The 24,085-nt window shown below is 44.3% G+C and overlaps 1 long non-coding RNA gene across 1 annotated transcript in view; it reads right to left on the bottom strand.

Moving 5' to 3' along the window:
- Nucleotides 1–2,564: 2,564 nt before the first annotated feature.
- LOC129194434 (uncharacterized) overlaps nt 2,565–24,085 on the bottom strand; it is a 119,295-nt gene continuing 97,774 nt past the window's right edge. The window contains exon 5 of the long non-coding RNA XR_008573761.1: nt 2,565–2,780. This is a non-coding gene — a long non-coding RNA (uncharacterized LOC129194434). The remainder of the gene's footprint in view (nt 2,781–24,085) is intronic.

The raw sequence follows: 24,085 nt of genomic DNA, 5'->3' as shown, positions 1-24,085 counted from the left end.
TGGAACAAATGGGGCGATGGTCTGTACCGCAGTCCTCTGTGCCAAGCATGGCCCTTGTGATCTTACCATCTTGCTGATCTCCAGTTCTTACCATGACAAAATCAATGAGATGTGAGTTCTTGGAGCGGGGGTGACCTTAGATGTGTTTCTCTGGCGGAAGAGTGCGTTGGTGTGGTGACGGTGAGTGCATTTGCTGAGAAGCCAAGCTCCATTAGAGCTGATTTTCCCAATGCCCTCTCTCCTGATGGTGCCCTTCCAGATGTGACGATCCCGGCCAACTCTGGCAGTGAAGTCTCCCAGGAGAATAATCTTGTCTTCTTTGGGAATACTGGCCAGAGCTTTATCAAGGCACGCACACAAGGTCTCTTTTACCTTGTCTTCGGAAGGCTTATCCTTCCAGAAGAAGGTATAGACCCCTTTTTCCTCCTTCATTTTCCTTTCATTGTTGGATTTCAAAGAGAGCAGCCACATCAAATATACATCTCCTCGCTCTCGAGAGATGATGGCAGTTCGCCTCTGGAGTCTGTCACTGGTCGCACTGTCCATCAGTGTGTGTTGAGGCGCAGAAGTTAATTCTGTTGTGTTTTCAACCGCATGTGGTGATCCGTCTGGATGGTAATCCAGCCAGGATGTGAGAGGCAGACTATTTGTAGGGCACCTTTTCTAGCCTCTTCCCCAAGAGGCGTGAGCACAGTGGATGCCGAATGGGAATGCTCTCCTACCTTGTGTACTGTGGACATTGCGGAGCAGAAACTGGGCTGCATGGCAGCTTTCCAACATGAGAAGGAGCCCAATCACACCCCCAAGATGACAAGTGCCTTGCTGAGGAAGCTGAACGGGAAGCTGATGGAATGTCTACTTCACGTCTGAACCCCATTGAGCACTTGTGGGGGCATCCTCAAGCGGAAGGAAAGAAGGTGGAGGAGCGCAAGGTGTCTAACATCCACCAGCATCCACCAGTGATGTCATCATCAAGGAGTGGAAGAGGATTCTGGTAATAAACTGTGCAGCCCGGGTCAATTCCATGCCCAAGAGGATTAAGGCAGTGCTAGATAACAATGGTGCTTACACTAAATAATCACACCAAGAACACATTTTGGACATGTTCACTGTGAGGTGCACTCACCTGTGTTGCCAGCTACAGTATTGAGACAATGACGTCTGTGTTATTTTCCCTGGATAGTAAATCTATACTCCCATACACACTGTACACGGACTACCCCGAGTTTCAGCCATGTTTCCCAAATGAATCCTGAGCTCCTCCAAACACGACTACAGCTACAAGAAGCAAATTAAAGGCCAGGGTAGGGTTGGGGGGTGCGTAGGGGGTGCGACTATTGTCAGATTTATACAATCGAAAGTATACAATTCGAGACTTACAGTATTCACACACGGTAGGAGTGCATTACAGAGGCCACACATGGGATAAACGTGTGTTGTACCTGCTGGAAGCTCCCAGGCTGACTACAGATACAGTGGACTTCAAAGCAGAAGTCTTCTAATTGAAATTCTTCAGTCCGGTCGTCAGGATTTGCTTTTAATGAGCTGAGAAACACGCCTAGACAGCTGACTCCTCACTCTGCCTGTGTATGCACATATATGTGTGTGGGTGTGTGTGTGTGTGGGAGGGTGTGTGGACATATCAGAGGAGCTTTTCCCACCGCCAGGCCGCCAGGTTTGACTTTTCAGACTACTGCGGCAATGCGCTTCCAATAAGCGCACACACGCACACACACGCAATCTTTCCTCTGAAGTGTCTCCAGCTCTACAGATTTCACTCGTACGCATGCACGCGCGCACACACACACACACACACACACACACACACAAAAGACGAAAGGTCCAGAGGTTCGGCAAGCTCCAGTAGCCTGTGTTTCTACTTAGACTTTTATTGGCAGTCACCACCTCATTTTTTTATGTGCGTGTTTACTATAACCATTAGTCTTCGTTTATTATTATTATTTGAGCAAATTATGCAACAAGTGTGTGTTGTTCAGCCTTGCTAGAAAGTCAGGTCCACCTCTGGCAAACAGAACAAATATGACACTGGTGTTAATCCCCAGCCCATACTGCCGGATCTTGTTACAACTTTCATTGCATCCCAGCGGGCCTCATCCCACAAACACAGGGATTACCGAGGGCTCTCACAGTTCTGAAAACACCCCAAAATCCACCCATGACCTCCTCACACTGGCCGAGAAGTGTGAGGACGTTGCATTTTGATCTTCGGTACAGTCTCAGGTGCTTTAGAGTGGATTTTTGAACACACTGTGAGCAAATAAAAGTCATTATTATGAGTTAGAAACTGTCCATCCACACAAATGGAAAAAAACACCTCTGTTCACATGATGACACCTTCATCTGCTTGTCCATTGCCTGCCAAAGTGGATTTTTTGACCTGAAGTTGTATGACATCCCCATCAGCAGTGTGTAGTACATCAACTGTGACCCCATCCACCCATCGTCCCAAGTCCACCCCACCCTTCGACGGCCATCTTGTTCGTATGTGTGCGTGTTCCACGGCGGAAGAAGATGTGAGCGTCTTCATCACACACACAAGAATGGCCAGGCGACAGTGCGCACGGATATGGCGGGAGACAAATATAATGCCAAGGAATTTGTGAGGGCAGATTTTTTCGAGGGTGCATTTTTATGATGCAAATGTAGTACTCTTTTGAAAGCATATTGTTTTGAAAAGCAAAACTCTTGAAAATACCTGTGTCGGTCTGAACAGGGTCTTCGGGTCTCTCATTTGTCCTCCTGGCAGCAGCCTCCCAGCCCTGAGGGACACATGTGAGAGAGTGTATGAGTCTTGAGCCAGGACATCACACACAGTGGATAGACAAACATATGTCCAATGGTCACCTGCGAGCCAGCGAGATGGCGGGCGATGACGTTAAACCTACGCACACGTGCACTCACTATTCAGTTTTAAGATGCCTCATGTGTGAAAGTGTGAAACACTCATGTTTTCTTCATGTCTAAGTGCAGGCGCCAGGAAGAAACACACACACACGCGCGCGCACACACACCTGTGCACACATGCACACACACTTACACATAGCGTCGTCCAGCCAGTTGTTTAATTCATGAGAAGAGAAAATATTCAAATAGTCATGAGCTTCTGCTTTGGTGGCAAACTGCAGATGGCACCACACTCTGTTGCACTCTATTAAAAATATATTACAATATTATCACATCTTACACCTGTGCAACTATATATAACAGTATGTGTATATATATGTATATGTGTGTGTGTATATATATATATATATATATACACACAGTATATTTATAGTAGGAGGTAGATCTTTGTGACTTGGTCATTTTAAAAGTAGCTTGCAGGCTGAAAAAGTGTGAGCATCCGTGGTCTCCAGTATGCTATGAGATCTGCAACAGTCACTGAATGAAGAGCAGCCATTGAACGGGAATGCACTCACATGCCAATGGAATTGTTTCGTGATGTGTGCGATTCCATTGCTTCGCGTTGTCACCAGTGTCTGGACCAGAACGGACATCCGTTTGAGAACAGGCGGTGGCAAAACAATAAAATGATGCTTGTAAATTCATATGGAATGCATTTTGAAAATTGAATGAATTATAACAAAGACATAGTTTACAATTATTTAAAGTGTGTATACGTTTTTTGGGACACCCTGTACATACTGTATATACAAACTAGGACTGTCAATTGATTCAAATATTTAATCACAATTAATCACATTTTTTCCATAGTTTTTCCATAGTTAACTAGTTAAGAAGTTTTGATCAAAAATAAGTAAGGATGTAAATCTCTTTGTGGTAAATTATTATTATTATAAGATGCACGGGTTAAGGTACAATTTAAAAAAATATCTATTATAAAAACAGAACGATTTCATACAATTCGATACCGTGTACAAACGATACGAGTCGATTCGATTCAGGTGTTGCATTTGTCGATGTAGACATTGATCTTACATTATAAGATAAAGAATAAAACAATGGGCATTTTTTCTAAAATTGATACCCATTTAATGAACTTTGATGTAGTTGTTTATAATTTGTGTGTGTGTGTGTGTGTGTGTTTTTTTTTTTTATCATTGCACTGCCTAGTGGTTAGCACACAGGCCACACAGTCAGGAGATTTTTGGTTCGAATCTCCGCTGGGCATCTCTGTGTGGAGTTTGCATGTTCTCCCTCCCACATTCCAAAAATATGCATGTTAGGCTAATTGGAGGCTATGAATGTGAGTGAGAATGGTTGTTTGTCTATACGTGCCCTGCCATTGGGTGACAACCAGTCCCGGGTGTACTTCTTTTTCTATCTATTTTTATCTCTTTTCCAGGTCCTGTGTACTCTGGGTGCAACACTAAATGTCACCATTTCACTGCAAAAGAAATCTACCTACAGTTATCAATAAAGTATACGCTGAGCTTTAAAATGAATAAAAGCTGACGTTTTATTGCTGAGGTTGTAAATATAGTGGCCATAAACATGTGCACCGCATGGTTTCAGCAGTAAATGAAGTGCAGGACATGACTTTGGGAAGGCTTCCTTGCATGGAGGTGTCACTCAATGCTTCCCTCAAACAAACTGTCTGGTCTTTGTCCTCTCCGTGTTAGCTGTCCATCAATGTGATTGGCAGACATGTGTCACAGCGAGGGAATGTCGCGGCAAGCTGGCAAGAGAGCAAAAAGCCACGGCGGCAAATCTCAATATTCCACCTGGGGAAAAAAAGATCTCATACTTGAAATTCTAATGGTGTTATAGGCCAGAGGGGCTTGTCATTTAGGAGCTCTCCTCTCTGGCCCAAACAAGCGATTAGAAGATTCCATTATTCCTCCATTATGCATATGTGTTTGCTGGTAGCGGCCGGGGAGGAGAGCAGCGTGGGTAAATGGACTCACTTTAGCTCATCATAGGCCAATATGTCTGGACCTAGACACAGCTGGGGTCCCCCCGCGTCCTAAAATTGGTCATCATTAAGGCCTTAATGCTGCCGTTTCTTATGTTGACAAAACAGCTAATCAATGTCCCAAAGGTTAGACCGATAGCGCTGTTTTGTCATCTTGGCTTTTCGTCTCGAGCGCATGGGACATAGGACATGAGCGGTTTGAGACATTTCCAGTCAGTCCAACTTACGGGGTTTAATAACAGCGCATTGTGTGGTGTGTTTCACAGTATCACAGGCTAAACGCGTGTACCACTTTTCTTCATGACAATACTTGATATCTTGTTAAAAGTTGCATTTCTGGTTCTATGGTTATCATCATACTTGTGACTGACCACCATTGATACACTTCTGTGGTGGTACCACCAAAAAAAGGCAAAGAAAAAGCAAAGCGCACTTGCGAAGTTGACTCTTTAGGAGTCTCACAAGAGATGATTCAAGAGATTTAAGAGTTTTATTGTCATATGCACAGTAAAACAGGTAGTTCTGCTATGCAATGAAATTCTTGTTCTGTTCATTCTCCCCCCCAAAAAAAGAAAGAAAGAAAAACACAAGAAAATGAATAAGAACAGAAGAAACATTAATACCAATAAATTAAGCAACAACAACAACAGAAGAGAGTGGGGACTTGGAACAGCCTTCAAAGCACCTTTCATGTTGCTGTAGACGTGGTACAGGATGCTATTTGCCCTCGTGGGAAAGCCTACATGCTGGTAACATTCGGGGAGAACAGTCCCGAGACTCTGTGTCCACAAGACGCTGAAGTCCGATCTCCCCGGCAAGCGGCAAATGTCCCCAACCGGACTGGACCGGATGATGACAGCTTTGGGGGTTTTGTGCGACTCTGGAGGCGCATTTTTACAAAAACTTCACCTTTGTTATCAACCAAGCTATGTACTCTGCATGTGTTTTGCTTTTTCTGTGGGGTTTTTTGTGTATTTTTTTGTTACCGGGACAACAGTGATGTGTGATGATGACCCGAGAACTGGAAATCAACCTTATTTTGACCTAGAGGTAGCATAGCAGTGACAGCAGCAGCCTTGAGAACACTTTTTAAAATCTTAATTAAATAGCATTTCACTAATTTTTACACTTATATGGCAGGTAAAAATGTTAAAATGTGTCTTAAAATGTTGCCTGTACAGTTACTAAAGAGTTTGTGATGGCGACAGTTGGACCCTGGAACAGTTTCTGGAGGGAGAATTGTTTTAACATCCAAACAAATGTCACTTTTTAACAGATCTTTTTGGATTTTCCACTTTAGTTTGTTATATTCATGTGCAATTAAAGCCCAATATTTTCCCCCTTTCCATGCATGATTTGATGATTCCACGAAACTAGAATGTGCATACAGAAGCTGTACAAGACGACGCACACTGTTTGTTTGTTTTTAGTCCATAAAATGCTTGGCTGAGACTATGGGTGGCAACCATTAAACTCACTTTTTGTTTTGTTTTTTTCCATTTCATCCAGCCATAAAAAAAGAAAATGTAGTTTCACTGAGTATTTCATGAACAGTGTCTCTGAAAGACGGAGAAACCTGCAGACGGGGGCACACCATGAGGATAATCCCGCTGCTACTAACTTTAAAAAACAAGTGCTTGGGAAACCGGGGAGCGCCGACATTGGGACCCCCCCGGACGTCTCAGTCCACACTTCTTAGCATGAGAAGTGTCACTCAAGCAAGTCAGAGGCGATCGTTTAGCCTTTAATGCAGTGTTAATCAACTGGTGTCCCGCCGGACAGATTCGACCGTTTAATTAACAAACTAACAATTTTGCAGCAGATTCCTTAAAAACAACAGAACAGTCCTATCAAAGAGAACATATTTGACCTGTGTACTTGCAGTTGAGTAAATCCAGAGCGACCATCATATACCAGATAGCATCTTTGGCTAGCATCTTTACAGCAGGTTTCTAAAAGCTGTAAAACACTGTCATATAGAGGACCTCTCTCAAGATTATAATAAAATAGTATCTATCTAGCTATCTTTTATAGTATGTCCTTCAAACAGCACAGCACTCCTCTTATTTATAGGATCTTTGACTGTCATTTTTGCGTACCGTACTATCACACAGCCACTAGCTGGCATCGTTACACATGCATTCTGCAAATGAGCTACTGCAAACAAGTATTTTCTCTTGTGGTCAAGTAAAAGTATAAGGTGTAACAGAGCCTTGCATTAACATATTATATAACAAAATAGTGTATTATGTGTAATAATAGTGCAGGAGGAAGTCTGGCCCCTCTGGTCCTTAGCTTTCTGAAAATGTGACCCCTGGAACAAGTTAGCTGAATAGCCCTGCTTTGATGGCTGCACTACAACGCAGCCCCGTCTGTCTTTTTGTCTGTCTGGGACACTCAATGTGGTAAAATGTCACCACTGAAAATGAGCCATCAAGCAGGGAGGGGGCAATTCCTCCCCCTCCCCCTGAGCTAAATTGCTATATACTGTAAGTAGTGGAGCTGTAATAGGTAGCCTCATCTGACGAGATCATTTGGAAATCATCAGTTTTGGAAAGCGGGGAGGGGGCATGATAGACCCAGCGGTCCTGTCTGCATGTCATTTGTATATTCATGCTGGTGTGACAAAAGCGAGCCTTATCACGGCGGGGTCATGTGACCACAGCTGTAGTGAAATGTAGTCAAATGTGTATGTTGGGTGAGAGGTGAAAGAGGGTGGGGGGGGTTAAACAAACATTGCCAGCTGGCATTGGCACAAAAGCCCCAGACAGCCAGTGGACAATCACTGTTATTCATAGCTGAGCCAAGCGAGACGCTCACAGGGTCGAATGTACAAACATACGTGACCATTCAAAGGCACGTAAATGGTCAAATAGTCCACAATAGTCTTTTCATAACGTCATGAAGGAAAAACCTGCTTCCTCAGAGACATGATACCCTCTCTGACCTAGCTTTAGCTAGATGAGCCCAGCCCATGTACACTCCTACCACTTTCTAAAAATAGCAGGCTTCACTACACAACTCAAAGTAATGTTACATTGGGAGTAATGACATCTATTACATCAGACAAGTACAGAGTTAGTTTATAGCGGATAACGTGCGCAATAGCGCTTCTTGGAGACCAACACAACTCATTAGCATTAAAGCTACAGACACACAAAAAGGTGTTTTCCCAGCAGGGCTTACTAAAAGCACTATTAAGCTGTCTAAATTCCAGCATCCAGGCTTCCAGTATGCTATTGTTTGACATCTCAGACTTATTTTAAATTGGTGAAAAATACTATAATATGAGACCTTTAAGATACAACTCCAGCGAAACCAAACAAAAATTCCCATAGATCGACTCCAATCCAAAGCATTCCAAGGGATTCCCAGAAGAGTGGAAGCTGTTATAGCTGCAAAGGGGAGATTTTCACTTCCTGTCCCGTTCCAATGTTGCATAAAAATAAGACATCATTTGGATTTGTCATCTTTCAACAAGATTTTCAGCAGATAGATTCCAAGAAAAAAAGAGCCAAACGTATAAAAAGCATGTGCAGGAAGAACAACATGTGTTTCTAATACACGAAAAATAGAAAACAGTCACATTGTACCCCCTGCAACATGCTGGAAAACGACTGTCAGTCTCCCGTTTCTTATCGCTTGGTAAAAGAGACACGGTGCATCTGGATGACTGCGTCCCAACATTGATCCGACAGACCTTTGCTGGGCCTTCACGAGTCCCATCTCCCACGGCAACAAGACAAGGAGGGCTAAACGTGTTGATAGTGGCAGACGGGGCTGGAAATCTGGGCGAATGTGTCAAATTAGTTCTCACGTCTGGGCCTCCCGCTTCTCCACTTCGCCGCCCACTCAAGCCTCCTCATTCCTCCCGTGACCCCCGCAGTCCTTCCCATCCTTTTCCTTTCCACACAAATGGAAAGAATCAGAAGAACTAGAGTCGCTGCAGAATCCTCAGGAGTCTCAAAGTAAATCTGCAGATCTAGTCCGACGCTAGCTAGCTAGCTGTGTTGACATCAATGAGAAACCAACAAGCATACTTGATGTCAGGAGGTGCAGGTGGAATGTAAAAAGTGCTTTTAGTAAGCCTTACTGAGGACACGCTGTTTTGTTATAATGCAACAAAGCATACCCCCCCCCACCATAGTGAGGATAAGCAGCATAGAAAATGGATGGATGGATAGTCCATACACCTTGCGAAAGAGCAATCACTGAATTTTAAAAATAATAAACGAATCCTTGTCAGCTTTCATACAATTAGCCTTAAAGCATTTTTTAAAGATGTGTAGCGAAGCCTGTGTTTTGTTGTTCGTTTTGTGTTGGGCGTATACACGGGGCGGGCTCAACTAGCTGGTTCAAGTGGGTGAGAGGTGGAGGTTTTTCATGAAAAGCAAGCGTTTGAGTGCCTCTTCTCACAGCAGCGGAGCCAACAAGTGAGGGAGATGATAGATTTTCTCACATTTGGTGCTCATAAACAGCCTCCAGGGACACATATTACTGTTAAAACATCATTAAAAAGTCGCTTTTGCATAACAGGGGACATGTAAACAGAATTCTAATCCAACTAGTCATCCATTTTCTGCTGCTTTTCCGGGTCACGGGGGCAGCAGTTTTAGTAGGGAAGTCAAGAATTCCCGGTCTCCAGCCACCTCTTCCAGTTCCACTGTGCGGACACCGAGGCGTTCCCAGGCTAGCTGTGAGACATAATCCATCCAGCGTGTCCTAGGTCTCCCCCCGGGCCTCCTGCCGGCTGGGCATGCCCAGAACACTTCACCAGGGAGGTGTCCAGGAGGGATCCGGACTAGATGCCCGAGCCAACTGGCTCCTCTGGATGTGAAGGATGACCAAGCTCCTCACCCTATCGCTTTGGATGAGTCCGCCGACCCCTAATGAGCAAACTCATTTCAGCCGCTTGTATCCACGATCTCGTTCTTTCGGTCACGACCCAAAGGTGAGTGTGGGAACATCCATTGATTGGTAAATTAGCTTTGCTTTCCAGCTCAGTTCTCTCCTCACCACAACGGTCCGGTACAGCAACTGAATTACTGCAGACGCTGCGGCGATTAAACATGGTTCCATTAGCGAAGAACCAGATATGGCTGCCGAAGACCAGGTGGCCCAGGCGCCCACCCTCGACTTCCAGGAAATATGCAATTCCCCAGACACTTCTGTACAAACAATGTACTGCGGTGTGAACAGCGCAACAGCCTAGCATCAATTTAGCACCGTCAAGGTGCCATATTTAGTGTGGCAAATAATCCATTGTCCTTTTAATGGTGCTTAAGCATCAAGAGTTTGAGGAAGAGTTCGTCCATTAGCAGAGAAGCAGGATTGACATGATAGCAAGTCACGTGTGCGGCCTGCAGTGCAAGTGTGTGTGTGTTGGATCAAAGGCAGCAACAAGACGGGCAAGAAGGTGCGCGAGGCTAAACACAAGAAGGAATAAAGCAGGAGTATGTTGGTGCGCATGACCCAAGGACATTCTCCTGCACGTCCTTCTCAGCTCGCAACTTCACCTCAGAAGCGGCGGTCCTCCTCTGTGATGAAGCGCCGGCCCCCACAGCCTCTATATGATAGCGTATAAAAACCCTCTCAGTAATGCACTCTGTGCTGGCAGCAAAAATCCCTGAGCAAGGTTATAGTGCTAACATGTAGCGTGCACTTTACTTATGCATGAGCCACCCCTGCCTCCTATCCGGGGAATTCTGATTCTTTTTCCCGTGATAAAAGTTGCATGGCCCCCCGCCTCCCACTCCAAGGGGAGTAAATGATTCAAGATGCGGTACGTAAGCAACTCATGTTAATTCAGCCTTTTTTCCTGATGGGGAATCAATCGGGGGGCCATGGCTACATTTAGCCTCTTAAACATGAGGGGAGGCCTCACGTGAGCACACCTTTAACACGCATGTTACCCCCACCAGGAAGTACTGGAATGCTGCTGGATGGTTCACAACTTTTGATGCAAACATAACATTTGCATTCCATATTTCCGCTGACTCGTACGTGCGTGTAAATCTAACTTTAATTCATTCATTTACTTCCCTAATGTGACCCAGCCCGTCCTTCCACGCTTCGTTCGGAAGACAGGCCGCATCTGCGGCTGAGGTAGCACACCGCCCCCACCCGCCGACCCCCGTCAGAAGGCCTCAAACATTCAAATCCACATTTAAATAGTTTTACGTGTAAGTAAGACTCTGTGAACTCTATTATTTTCTCTGCTATTTGCTTGAATAATTCAGGGCAGCACAGCTGAATTATGGATAAAGTGTACAGTTTGAAGAGAGCCCGCGGCTACGACCGCGCCTTAATGATGTCTGGAAACCGTGGTGGACGGGGCGGCGGTGGACGTGAGCGGGGAGGCGTCGTTAGCTTTAGCAGTCATTTAGCTGAGAATTAAAAGCGCACTCTTGTAGCAGAGTGTGCGCTGGCTGGTTGAATGACGACAAATGTCAAATCTGCTTAGTTTATTCCAGAGCGTTGTGCTTGATTTAGGATGAAATGGACATGAAGTCTTTACCATGCACTTGTACTATTGTTGCTTTTAAGTAACACATCTACCGTACTTTCAATATTAAGTGGCAAAAAAAAAACCTTATTTAACATTTCTGTTTGCTAGCAGGCGTGTGGGTGGGCGGGGCCACGTTAACACGGTGCTAATGGCTTCATGATTGGATAATTACAGGTAGGTGGGTGGTTAGTAGCGGTGAGTAGTGTGTCTCGTGTGTGCTTGGCTCGGCCCTCGCTGCACAGTGGGAACAGGATGACTCCCTGCTGGCTGCCGAAGGGTGTTTACGTGTGTGTGAAGATGGAGTGGGGGCAGAGTGTGTGTGTGTGTGTGTGTGTGTGTGTGTGTGTGTGCGTGTCGTTGCCACCAGCTACTCGTGTTGCGCGGCCTGTGGAACACTCTGACTTTTCACGTAGAACCTGCTGATGACAACTGTAGTGCATGTGACGCTAATTTAACGTGATAAACAGACTTTTATAATGATGCATAATGTGAAGCAGTGTAACGTCACTTCCTGTACGTCAAGCACCGTGTGTATTGTTCTTCACCTACAGGATATTCTGATTCAGTGGCGCACAGTCAGGGGGAGGCTGAGCCCTACTTTCACGATGAAATATTAACAAACAAATGATGACAACATAAAATATTAACATTTGGCCATTGAACTGTATGATAAATGTGTTTTCTGTATGACTCCAATAGTTTTTAACCTGGTAATAATCGCTGAATTTGCACATTTCCTCATCAAATACGCGGCAGAAACCTGATATGAGGCTTGCACAGGCGTCTCTTCTCGGCGTAGTGCGCAAACCCAGCCTACCACGTGAGTTGGGTGGTGGGGCCTGCCGGTTTCTGTTTGCCGGCATGTCGCCAATAATATAATGTCGCTGTAGCTTTTATTGTACTATGACTTTCCACAGCCTGTGTAATGTCTTTAATGAAAGTGTGACATTAAAATACGTCATACGCGGAGGAGCTTGCAGTTCTCTCCTCAACCTGAAGGAGTGATGGCTGGAAGTGTTCTTTGCCACTACGTAATGTGGGATTTCAGTTGGTTCTCCGTTTTCATTTGTGACCTTCATGGGTAAAGTGCCATAAGATAAACGCTGTTGTGATTTGGCGCTAAATAAATACATTGAATTACTTCATCGCCAAGAGAAATTCACAAGGGTTATCGACACCCTGAAAGCAAAAGATCACCGATGTCATTGCCATCATTGATGAGGCGATGCTCAAGCAAATATGGCAAGAAATCGGGTATGGCCTTGATATGCTTCATGCAACAGATGGTGCCCATACAGAGGTGGATTAAATCAGGTAAATAGCATCAACATCGACTCCTCCTTTTGTAATATTTCCCACAGATTTGACGATTCATTTGCGTGTATAATGATTTCAATCAATATGATTCCTGATGACTCGCTGAGATCTGAGCATATGAAGTCTGGACACTTTTTGAGGTGACTTAGAAATACATGACGTACGTTATTCAGTATGTTGTATGAGTTTTTAAAAAATGAGCTGTTCTGATGACAAATGTCTTGTTGTTTGAAGCATTTTTCTCCCCCCAAAAACGCCCGAACCACCTTGTCAGTTTGGCCCATCTCCACTGATGAACTCCCAAAACAAAAAGTGGAAAAAAAGTCAAGTGGATTGGGGGCGGGGAGGCTTCATGGATTATTGAAAACGTGCACTGTCCCGGCGGCAGCTTGTGCAACCGAGTCTCCAGATTGTTCCGTCCTTTATTCATACCCGTCAGAGGGGTGGCAGCTTATCGGAGGGAGCGGGGTGGATGGAGAACACAGTTGCACAGATGTTAGCACAGCTGCAAGCGCGCGGGGATGCTATAACGCTCCACGTGCACTGACTGCTAGAGTGGGATAGCAGGATGGGATGCTCGCTGTATTGAACGTCCATCTGACTCGTGAAAAATGAACATCGGGTTTGGAGGGAGAAATTAAGAAAGTGGACGAAATAATCTATATAGGGGGTGTCCAAACCTTTTCCAGTGAGGGCCGCATGCAGATAAATTAAAGGCTCCGGGGGAGCCACGGTGTTTGGACATTAAAGACGCTACAACCATTCAATGTAGGTCAACATGTGTTAGACTATGTCAACAAGGCAAATTAGTGAAAAATGGAATAATATATCTAATTAATAATGAATTTATTCTGGTTTTTACAATATAAAAAAGAAAAACCAAGCTGCAGGACGTGGGACACTGCTGGTCTACTGTATAGCCTAAAACACAACGCTGTTTCATCATGTAATTTATGTTCGTCATCATCCCCACCTAATTGATCACACGTCAGTTAGAGATTTAAACTTGTCAACGTATTCCAACACAATACCATGTGAAGGCAAACCATTTCATTGAGCAGCAACACAACAGCAACATAAAGAATAAAGGTGCCAAGGTGTGTCGTGACAATGGAGGACGTGGCGCTCTTGTCTTTTAAGGCAATGCAGCTGTTTCCCCCCCGCCTCCGTCTGCCCCTCAATGCCACGCTAACAAATAAAACGCTGCTTTTGTTTTAGCCTGACACCATTGTTCTGCTTTAATCGGGATTTGTCATCTTTGCGCCTCTGATGCAGCTGCAGCTTTTGACTTTAAACATCTACTAATTTCCCGTGCAACAACAACCAGGACACAAAATATACTGACTGACTGAATTATTGAAGCCCAAGGTAAATGGATGTTGCTTTTCCAAATGCAAAAAGTTAAGAGTCGAGGTACAAAAGAAGAACCTTGCAGGATTGTGGCAAGTGTGGGTGACATCGTGTTCATATTCAAAACTATAAGACTACAAGATTAATAATTTCATACATGTTGCACACTTGGTCACAGACTGATATTTTATATATTCCATATATTTAACCCTTGAAAGTGCCAAAAGACTGCAGCGTTTTTCTAAGAGGCTGGAGCTGGAATGCAGTGAGCCGCTCCAACGCCCCCTGTTGACTAATAACGTCCAGACACCTTTTGTTTTACCTTCATGTACGACATGTACTGTATATGGAGTGCTTTTCATATTTGCCTAGTTACTTTCCACTAACCAGCATTTTATGACTTGTTTGGTGACCTTTTCCTGGTGAAGAGTGGTATTTAAATCCATCCTACTAACTTACACTTTTCTGGTGGATATTTCAGTCAACTGTCAACATGAATCCATGATCATATAAATGGACAAATTCGATTTTTACAGTTAATCATAACAATTTGTACTTTTTGGTGAAACATGGTGTACTATACACATTTCCCACTCCTTTACTGTAGTACTTAAGACTCTTTTTTTTATAAAGTTACTGCATTGTCGTCATGCTTTAAATTGAAATAAAATAATGTATCATCATAATAACCACTCAGTGTGCTAACCACTCAGCCACGTTGCGGACCCACACCAAAAATAGTAAATAAATAAACACAACCCTTAATAAAGTATTTTTGGTGTAATCCTGCTAACAGTAGAGTATGGACACCATCATTTACTCACTATGGTGTAACTCTTTTACTCCTGAACCCCTGCACACAGAAGGTGAAAATGTGTCAAATCATGCACCCCTACTCTGCTGCCTGTGCTATAATACAATACAATACAATCTAATATAACACATGGTGGCACTGTTTGACCCACTTGACTTGAAATTTCTCGCACAGCCCAGAGAGCTCCATAAAATAGCCACTTTAATTTCATTTAGGGGACTGATAAGCACATGTGTGTAAAATTTGATCGAGACAAAACATGGCCGCCATCAAGCCAAACGGCTTTGCAGGGGCACAGGCGGGTCTTGGCAACTAATTGTCCATAAATCATTGACCATTTGTCTAATAAGTATACAACTTTGAGGACATCTGTAGCACACGTATGCTAGCATGTATTCTAAAGCATTTGGACTACAACCCATAGGGGGCATCACAAATTTTCCCCAAACTGGTGTTACAAAAGTCTCCATCTACACCAGAGGAGGATTTTTTGTTTGTTTTTTTAAATCCCTGTCCACATAAAAGCACATTCCCTGGCTATAATGCACATTTTGGACAGTCAGAAGCCTGAAAAAGAAACCAGAGTTGTCATCAGTTTATCAAAATAGTGATATATTAGAAATACAATGTTGTGTATATTATCTTTAAAACACGAATGTCCGCGCATCCACCACTGCACAAAAACAAACACACTTAATTCTTCTGTTGTTAAACACATTTTAGGTTCATGGGAACCTCAGTTTTACCGCAGATGAGTTTTTTCTGCAAATCACCATGTCCGGAGTTTTCCAAAAGCTCAGTTGTTAAAGACATAAACCTACGTTTGTGAACATAAGTAACATAAACCTCCACGTTCACGTGGATATACTGTAGCCAGAGGCTGTGTTTCAACTCGTGCACTTCCATACTTACACTTAGCATTTTGAGTGTACTCACACTGAGAAGTACGGCAAAATGCAGTGCACTTTCAGTACACAGATGTTGCACTCAACACGGCCCAAATGGTGAGTGTACATCAAGAAAAGAAGAAGAGGAAGAGCAAGCAGAAAAATATTGTGATTTTTTTGTACTACATTAACAGTGATGGATTAGGAAGAGCACTACACTGTGGAAATATACACTAAGGAATGAAGTACACAGTGTACACAGTACAGAAGTGTGACTGAGACAATTTATTCTCTCTATGACCTCCACTCAGCATCAGACTCTCCTCACCCCTCCCTGTCCACCTCCTCATCCTCATCCTCATCCTCAGGTCATAATCTAACATGACACAGGCGGTGGCAACACGACCGGCCGGGCCAGCCTCAGCGTTTAAGGCCAATGAATATCATTTTGCTCCCAGTAGGATCCCCTGCGCTCTCGGATGCTCCCGACGCCACACTGAATCAGCGTTCGTGCCTGTCACGTCTCTGATGTGACGGAACACACACACACACACACACAGGGCGCAAACACACACGTACTGTATATACACTGTAGAGAGGAGTGCGCGCGCGCACGCGCACACACACACACACACACACACACACACACAGAGAAGAGGATATCGTCAGCCTCAAGAGAGCACTTTGTTGTTTTTGCTGCTTCTGTCATCTTTCATCCACGTCAACGCTGCTCTCACAAATCCACAACTCTTTTTAAGGCACTTGAAGCAAATAAGCAAAAACAGCTTTAAAGGGTTCTCACCATGCAGACCTCATTAAGGACCTTTACAGGTGAAAGCAGCCTGCACAAGGGGGCAATGGGGGGCAGTGGGGGGCTCCCCTACCTCATTAGTGGGATTAAAGACAGGGGCGGCACCTCTTTTTGCTTAGCTCTGGTTTTGGATGGCTGTTTAAATCCCCTCTCCTACCTCGGAATATGTCCTCCCTGGGGAGGGGAGCCCCACCCCTCAGGTTTTGATCAGTCACCCCATCCATCACCACACATCCCACTTTTAGGGGGGAATAAGGCAACCAAAGGGGGTCAGAGGTAAGGCTGCTGGAGATGAGAGAGTGGAGGCAAAGAATGAAAGTGGAGGGGGTGGGTGGGTGTTGTAAAGATCAACTAGGGTTGACTAAAGGGCTGCATAAGTGGGAGGGTGGGCTAATGAAGCTTCTAACACCCCCGCCCCCCTTTCCACTTAAGTCGCCTAATTACCTGCCTGATCTGCCGCGATGACGGCACCTGCGAGGAGGGTCAAAGAGCACGTTCACGATGTGCCAAGCTCTAACGAAGGCCTCATGCTAATACACGCTAATTACTGTACGGAGCGCATTTAGCATCGCGCTAATGGAGCGGAATGTGAGCGTGGTGGTGCAAAGGGAAGAAAAAAAAAACACGAGGTCTTCTCATCTTGAAAGCTGTGCACGAGCTCAAAGCACTCGGGTATCGCGGCTAGCGGCACTGAACGTATAGATCGCCGTAGCTTTTATCACACACCAGATGCATGGAGGCTCATTTGCATTGGCCAGTATGGGATTTTGGACACATGGAGCCATGATTTCATGGAGGCATGTGCCTTCACGCTGTAGAGCTCCTCCATTGAGTTGTCCATTTGAGGTTTTTATTTGTGTATCTAAAGACAGGCGGGAAGTGTGAGGATCGACATCCAGCATATCAAAGCTGATCTTAGCAACTGACTAACTCGTCAAATCAGCATGCATCAAGAAATCGGTCCTGTGTGCGTGCGTGTGTGCGTGCGTGCGTGCGTGCGTGTGTAATTCTCACTTCAAGAGATGAAATACTGGCTGAGGGTTCAAAAAACACGGACAAGTTTTTAGAGGAAGCGAAGCGAGCGTTGTCTGTTCTCCTCTCACAATATTAGGTACAGTATCTAGAAGGATCCAGTACAAAACATGCTTGCCAAGTGTGAATGACACTAAATCGGTTTCAGAACAGCAGTGTCAACTAGGGCTGTCTTTGACTAAGGATTTTAGTCGAATCCGATTGGTTAGATTTTGTTCATAGTCGACTAATAATCGAATATAAATACATAGAGTATATTTTTCAAAGAACACCACTAATGGCGATGCGTACAAATAAACAGATCTCATTTGCGACTTTTTCCACCTCAAAGAAAAAGGATAAAACACTCAGATAAACAACTTAACATGGTAGGGGAGCAACAACCGTACCTTGATTTATTTAGTGACACAGAAAACAGACAGCAGTTCAAATAGATGCACAGTCCTCCGCCTCTCGTCCTGCCTGTTTCAGCGCCTGTTCTATCAGCCAGAAGTGGGTGGCGGTCGGCTAGCTCAATAGCATTGTCCGGTACAAAACAGTGACACTGCGGTCCAAAAGTCTCTTACTGTGGGTGATCTGGAATTGTAACTCATCTGTTTTATTCACTAAAGACCGTACATTAGCAAGAAAACTGCTCTGTAAGGAGAGTCTGCGCGGCGTGCTAGCTTGGTGTTGGCTTGTATTCCTGTGCACCTTCCTCGCCTGGCTGGGTGGTGTGTGTAGACTCTGGTACTGTGGAGCTCTCAATGATAAAAACGTGGGTGCTGCGAATTCTAATATCCAAAAGATCGTATTGAGTGTAAGATGTTAAACCAGACCCGATATGAAAAAAATAATAACTACAAAACTGCAAATCTGGAAGCGGTGCTGGGCTTTGCTGTGTGTACGCGCCGCCATCTTGCGTAAGTAAAGGTCGTCTGTTAAAGACACGTCATTTCCAATTCTTTAATAACACAAATGAGGCTGAATTTGTATAGGCTATTTATAACAAAAACAAGGACATTCTATGTAAAAATGTATGCTCAGCTGCAGCCGTGGGTACCCCCATGTAGTCAGAATGGTACAATCTTGATCACATGACATTTTCATGTGATTCTATGGTGAGATTGATAGTCAAATCAAACTCATCTGAATCAAATCAAGCTATTCTAAGACACCCCGAGTGTAAACCCAGACTTAGTGCTCAGAAATAGCTCAGGAGACTTTGAAGCAAACTTGACTTTCCTGCTGAGTGCTCTTTAAGGTTCCTGAGGTCAAGCGCACGACACCGAGACAGATGAGTTCAATTAACTCATCCCTGCGCTTCTTACAATGACGATGAGGCCTCACTAACAAAAGCCCTGCTCAATAATAAGTGAAGCCGTTAAAGCTACACATTGATCTGGAGCATTAACGTGCCAAAGAAAGAAAGAAATAAGTGGTGAAATGCACATTGGTTATATGTTATTGAGGCTTGTAAAAATAGCCTGACATGGAGGCTAATTGTGCTTGTTGCTGAATAATGGATCAGAGGGGAGGAGAGGAGGACTTCCTGGAAGGTTGCCCTCAGGTGAAAAACCACAACCTTCTTCATCTGTTCCATCTTTATTTTTCAATCACTTAATTTATCATCACGCGCCATCATGAACTAGAAGTATACCCTCGAATGATAAAAAAAGAATCTTGACTTTTATTCTCATCTTTAAAGACATACTGCAGTATTTTCCACTGGAGGGTGTCTAATGTTAACTCCCCACCATCAGCGATGTTTATCTTGATGAAAGTGTGTCAAATCAAACTAATGCAAAGATAAACTTATCTGTCCGAGCCAAATCGTGTCTGCCAAAGAGATTATCACAGCTGTTGGCTGCGCTTCGTCGAGAGAACACATCTGATTTTGATTATGTTTTTTGCCTAAAATGCAGCGAATTCACTGCAAACGGTGCATGGATTTGCAAACTACGGTCGGTGTAGAGACAAACTTGCAAAGACTCATTAGCCGCTCACGTCTGGCCAACAAGAGAGCGGCCAAAGCAGTTTTTAACAAGCCTTTAAGTTGTGCAGGCATTCTTCCATGGGATGCACCCGCTCCTCTGATGAGAGCGCCGACATCGCACTGTCAGCTCCGCGACGTTGCACCCACGGACCGGAGGCCACATTAGGCCGACATGCAACAAACTTGATAGGGATATTTACCAACAAAGACAGTGTGTGCTAAGAGGATTAGCCCCTCTGTCACCGTCAGCGTTTAGGCAAAGAGAAAGTTTGGAATTTAATTGTTTTTATGTCACTTGGGTGCCAACACTGTAAAGAATGTAGGATTGGATGAATCCATCGTTGATCCATCGTGAAAGAGGGACAACAAGCATCTTATTCTATCTTGTCAAGGGACAATACCATACAAAGTCGTTTTGGATGTACTTTGGAGTAGTGAGTGTATCGCTTGTATAGCAGTATAGATTCACTATTCACTGAAAAATCAACAAGAGCTGCACAGGTTCTGACTGGAGTCCTCTTCTACTCCTCCATGATGACATCGCTGGTGAAGCTGGGAGACGTTAGACACCTTGCGCTCCTCCAACTTCCTCCTCTCTGCTCGAGGATGCCCCACAGGTGTTCACTTGGGCTCGGGTGTGGAGGAGACATACTTGGCCACCTCACCTTCAGCTTCCTCAGCAATGCACGTGTCATATTTGAGGTGTGTTCAGCCTCCTTATGCTGGAAAACTTTCTGCTTCACAATGGAATAGTACACGTGGGAAAGTATCGTTCCTGAAATGAACCACAGCTCCCCGGCGTTGGCAGCATTCGTGCACAATGCTTGATTGTGGACAAGACATAATTGTATTGGTACTCACTTGTGTTGTCAGCTATCCAGTTTATAATAGCTGACTCATTTTCAGTGGTTAGTAAATATATATTGCTATGCCATATGTACAATGATTACAAAAGTATTTCCTGTAGTTGTGTACCTTGACTAGACATAGTCTTTCTGGAATGTACTCACTGTTGTCAGATACATCATTTAATTTAGTAAGAAACTGTCCAAAAAGTTGACCTCTTAATATGTGTTCAAGATGGACTGTTTTCCAGAAATATGAGCCGCAAGACCAAAACGAGGACCAAAGGTCAAGTCGCACATATACACAAAAATACACACTATAAGTTTACCCGACGTGAGCTGTTTGGGTGACCATCAGCGTGCCCTAATTCCACCTGACATTTCCCAACTGCCTCAATATTCCAATATTATGATCAGCGGCGCATAATGCAGGCGGGCATGAATAATTTGGGCGCATTTGGCGGAGGTCTGATTATTTGAAGCAAGTTTCTGTTCCAGACTTTGCGAGAGAAAGAGAGAGGGAGAGAGGGGGGTGGGAGGCGGGGGGTGGCAGATCCAAAAACACCATTAGCCAGGTGGTACGCCATGAATTAAAAATAGACGAACACGGTTTTGCAGTCAGGCTTACCTAGCCATCCCACTCCCCCAAACACACACACAGTGCTTTGTAACAGAAGGCCACCTTCCCTCCAACCTGATGGAGAAATGTGCTGCAGTACAGGAAAAGGCTCACTGGACTCAAATACATGACCCACATAGCCCGGTCTCTGTCCGAGCTTCCACTGTCATCTCCCGATGTTTTCACAGTGTTTTACCATCCAATTTCTGAGGAGGCTCCTTCAGGGACGTGTGAATCAGATGACAAACATGTGAAAGAGGCGCCCTCGCAGAAGCGGCGTTAGCGAGCTGTCATGAAGCCTGCGGACCAACCCGCCTACACGAGCGCTCCAGGTCTGGATTCACATGACGCTTTGCGACGCACGTCAACTGGATCTGCAGCTGTGAACCCGGAGAGGCTCTTCTCCTTTTAAACACTGCAGTGGGATCCAATCTAAGGGGATTTATTGTTATCGCAACAAGACGTGACAAGGAAATTTGACAAAGCAAAGAAAAAAATGGAGGGTGACAACAAAGAGAATGGAGCAAAAGGCAGCTGTTACATGCGATTTTTGGGGGGGGGTTTCAGGATCGTAGGAAAGTTTAAACAAGTGTTCATAAGTGGAATATTTTCCAGAAACAGTACATAAGAACCATGCATATACACACAATCATCCATAGTGATCCACTATTTAACACGGAGAAAATTCCATGTTATTTAAAATTGAAAATCAAAATACAAATAGTTAAGGATATCTGTTGGATTTTTTTTTTTCCAGGAAATTCGGAGAAAATATGTTTTCTTGAGAGAACCCAACAACAGCCTTTGTGTTCACTGCAGTGTGCTGTATCTTTAATTGGCACTCCGTCATTCTGCCCTCTTTCCTGTCATCATTCCTCCTCTCATACACAATTTTGCCCAGCAGATACAGATTGGAAGGCTTGTTGGCGCATTCCGCACACATCCCGATTTGTGCAACCCCGACTCGGGAGGCCAAAAGGCCAGGGAGCGTACAGCGAGCAACTGCGCACGTGAGGAACGCCATAGCTTACGAGGAGGATGAAAAAAATCGCCGGAACGGCTCAGAGAAAGACGAATAATTGTGAGGGAATTAGTCCGTCGGGGAGGGCAGTCCTCCAGAGGGCGAGAGAAGCGGCGATGAGGAGAATGAAATGTACACCATTGCAAACATGTTTATCTTATCTGGAGGCTCAAGTGTTTGTGTGACGCCAGTTCAAAGCTTTGTCACATTTAAGCGTGTCACTAACTTATCTCCTTCACTGGCTTTTGTCTGTCAGTGGCACAAAGAAATAATCTTCAAGGTCTGTCATACGGTGCCCTCTCTTTAAAGGGAGCTCTCTACATGCACACAATATTCCTGTATTAATCGGTACATTGGACATCTTCTGAAAACTTTTGAGACATGGAAACAGTTTTTTCCTATTCTGAATCAAAGTAATTTTATGAATATGAAAAACGTGATCCGGACCAACACTCAAATCCCTGATAAAAACACGGGCTACTGTTGCAACCGCTACCCAAGCCAAGCTAAAACTCTAAACCCCCGACATCACTTCCTGTCCGCCCTTCACTCAGCTCCCCTAGGGAACACATGTATAGCAACACACAGGAGAACAAGTCTTATTCATGGGTTATTTCCTTTTACTTTTATTTACTTTGTCTTCTATGTTTGGTAATACGAGTGTAAAGGTGACTATAGGGGTGTTATTTCCTGTCTAGAGGGCTCTAATAATGTCAAAAACCCCAAGTCGTAAACAGTTTTTTATGCTGTAACTACAAAAATATTTGCTGTATGAATATGGAATTCTCCTTATCACGGTCGGGTCTGCAACCAGATAACCGTGATAAACGAGGGATGACTGTATTAATGCGTGTTCACATTGCTGCAAGTTTTGAAGCCGGATTGTAACAAGGTTGACTGTCAAAGCTCGTGCTGCTGTAGCCTCACAGGGCGCCGCCGTCTTGCATTGACGTCAGGTTGTCACATTGCACATGTACGCTCTACTGTGCTGTTTTCTTATGCTTTACTATCATACATTTATAAATTATTACCGACTTAGGATAGATGAGATGAGATTTTCGGTCATAAAACAAATAATAAAAATGTACGAATTAAATTAATTGCTCAGTCATCAATATGAGGGGCTCCACTGTACTTTTTTTTTTTTTTTTTTACAGTGCATTCATCAAATTGATGAACCAAAATATAAGATTAAGGCAGGCATTTCGTCTTCGGAGTCCAGCTGTTTTCCAAAAAAAGAAAGTCAGGGGTTTTTTTACGTCAGGACGTGGTTTCCAACAATCTTAATCTTCGGACTATGACTGCCACGTAAACGAGACTAGCCCCATTGATTGTAGATGCAAGTTTTGAATATCGTCATTATTCCAGTTACTACAGGAATATCGTGTGCAAGTAAACTTAGTCACTGTTTCAGTGGTTTCAACAATTTTCTCCTCTTTCCTCTGTGAAGTCAGTGAAAGTGCTTCATAAATAAATGTCTCTTGCCCTGTGGCGAGCGGCAAGGCGTCGTCTCCGCGTTCACCTAATTGTGTCACTCACTCATCCTCCACTAAACAGCCTTTCCAGGTCACAGCCCAGCTTCCTCTCCGCACAAACCAGATGAAGCAAGGGAACGATGGAGGCAAACGGTGACTCCTGACATCAAACTTGGGAGGAGCAAGTAGAGAGTAAAGAAATTAATGACACCTCGCGATGCATTTTTCATCGCCTCTACAAGAGCCAAGGTGTAATGTGGGCGATGTTTGGATCAGGCCCCGCTAAGGTGGCATGAAAGATGCATGGCACCACTGGAGAGATATAAAGAATTTAGAGATATAAAGGATATATGACAAATAAATCAAGATGCAAATCTCACCGGGCGCCAGTGGGACTTCTCCAATGAAAACGGCCTGAATAATTGAAGAGCCGAGAGGAAACATTTCATCAATGAGAGGAGTGCTGCTGGAAAATGCCTTATTTTTTTCTCTAAGGCTCTCTGGGGTGGGGGCTTTTGAGCAGAGAGGTCCTCT

The sequence above is a fragment of the Dunckerocampus dactyliophorus genome, chromosome 14, assembly GCF_027744805.1.
Source record: "Dunckerocampus dactyliophorus isolate RoL2022-P2 chromosome 14, RoL_Ddac_1.1, whole genome shotgun sequence".
NCBI lineage: Eukaryota > Metazoa > Chordata > Actinopteri > Syngnathiformes > Syngnathidae > Dunckerocampus > Dunckerocampus dactyliophorus.
The sequence above is the reverse complement of the archived record's forward strand: the minus strand, read 5'-3'. Positions and strand labels throughout refer to the sequence as shown.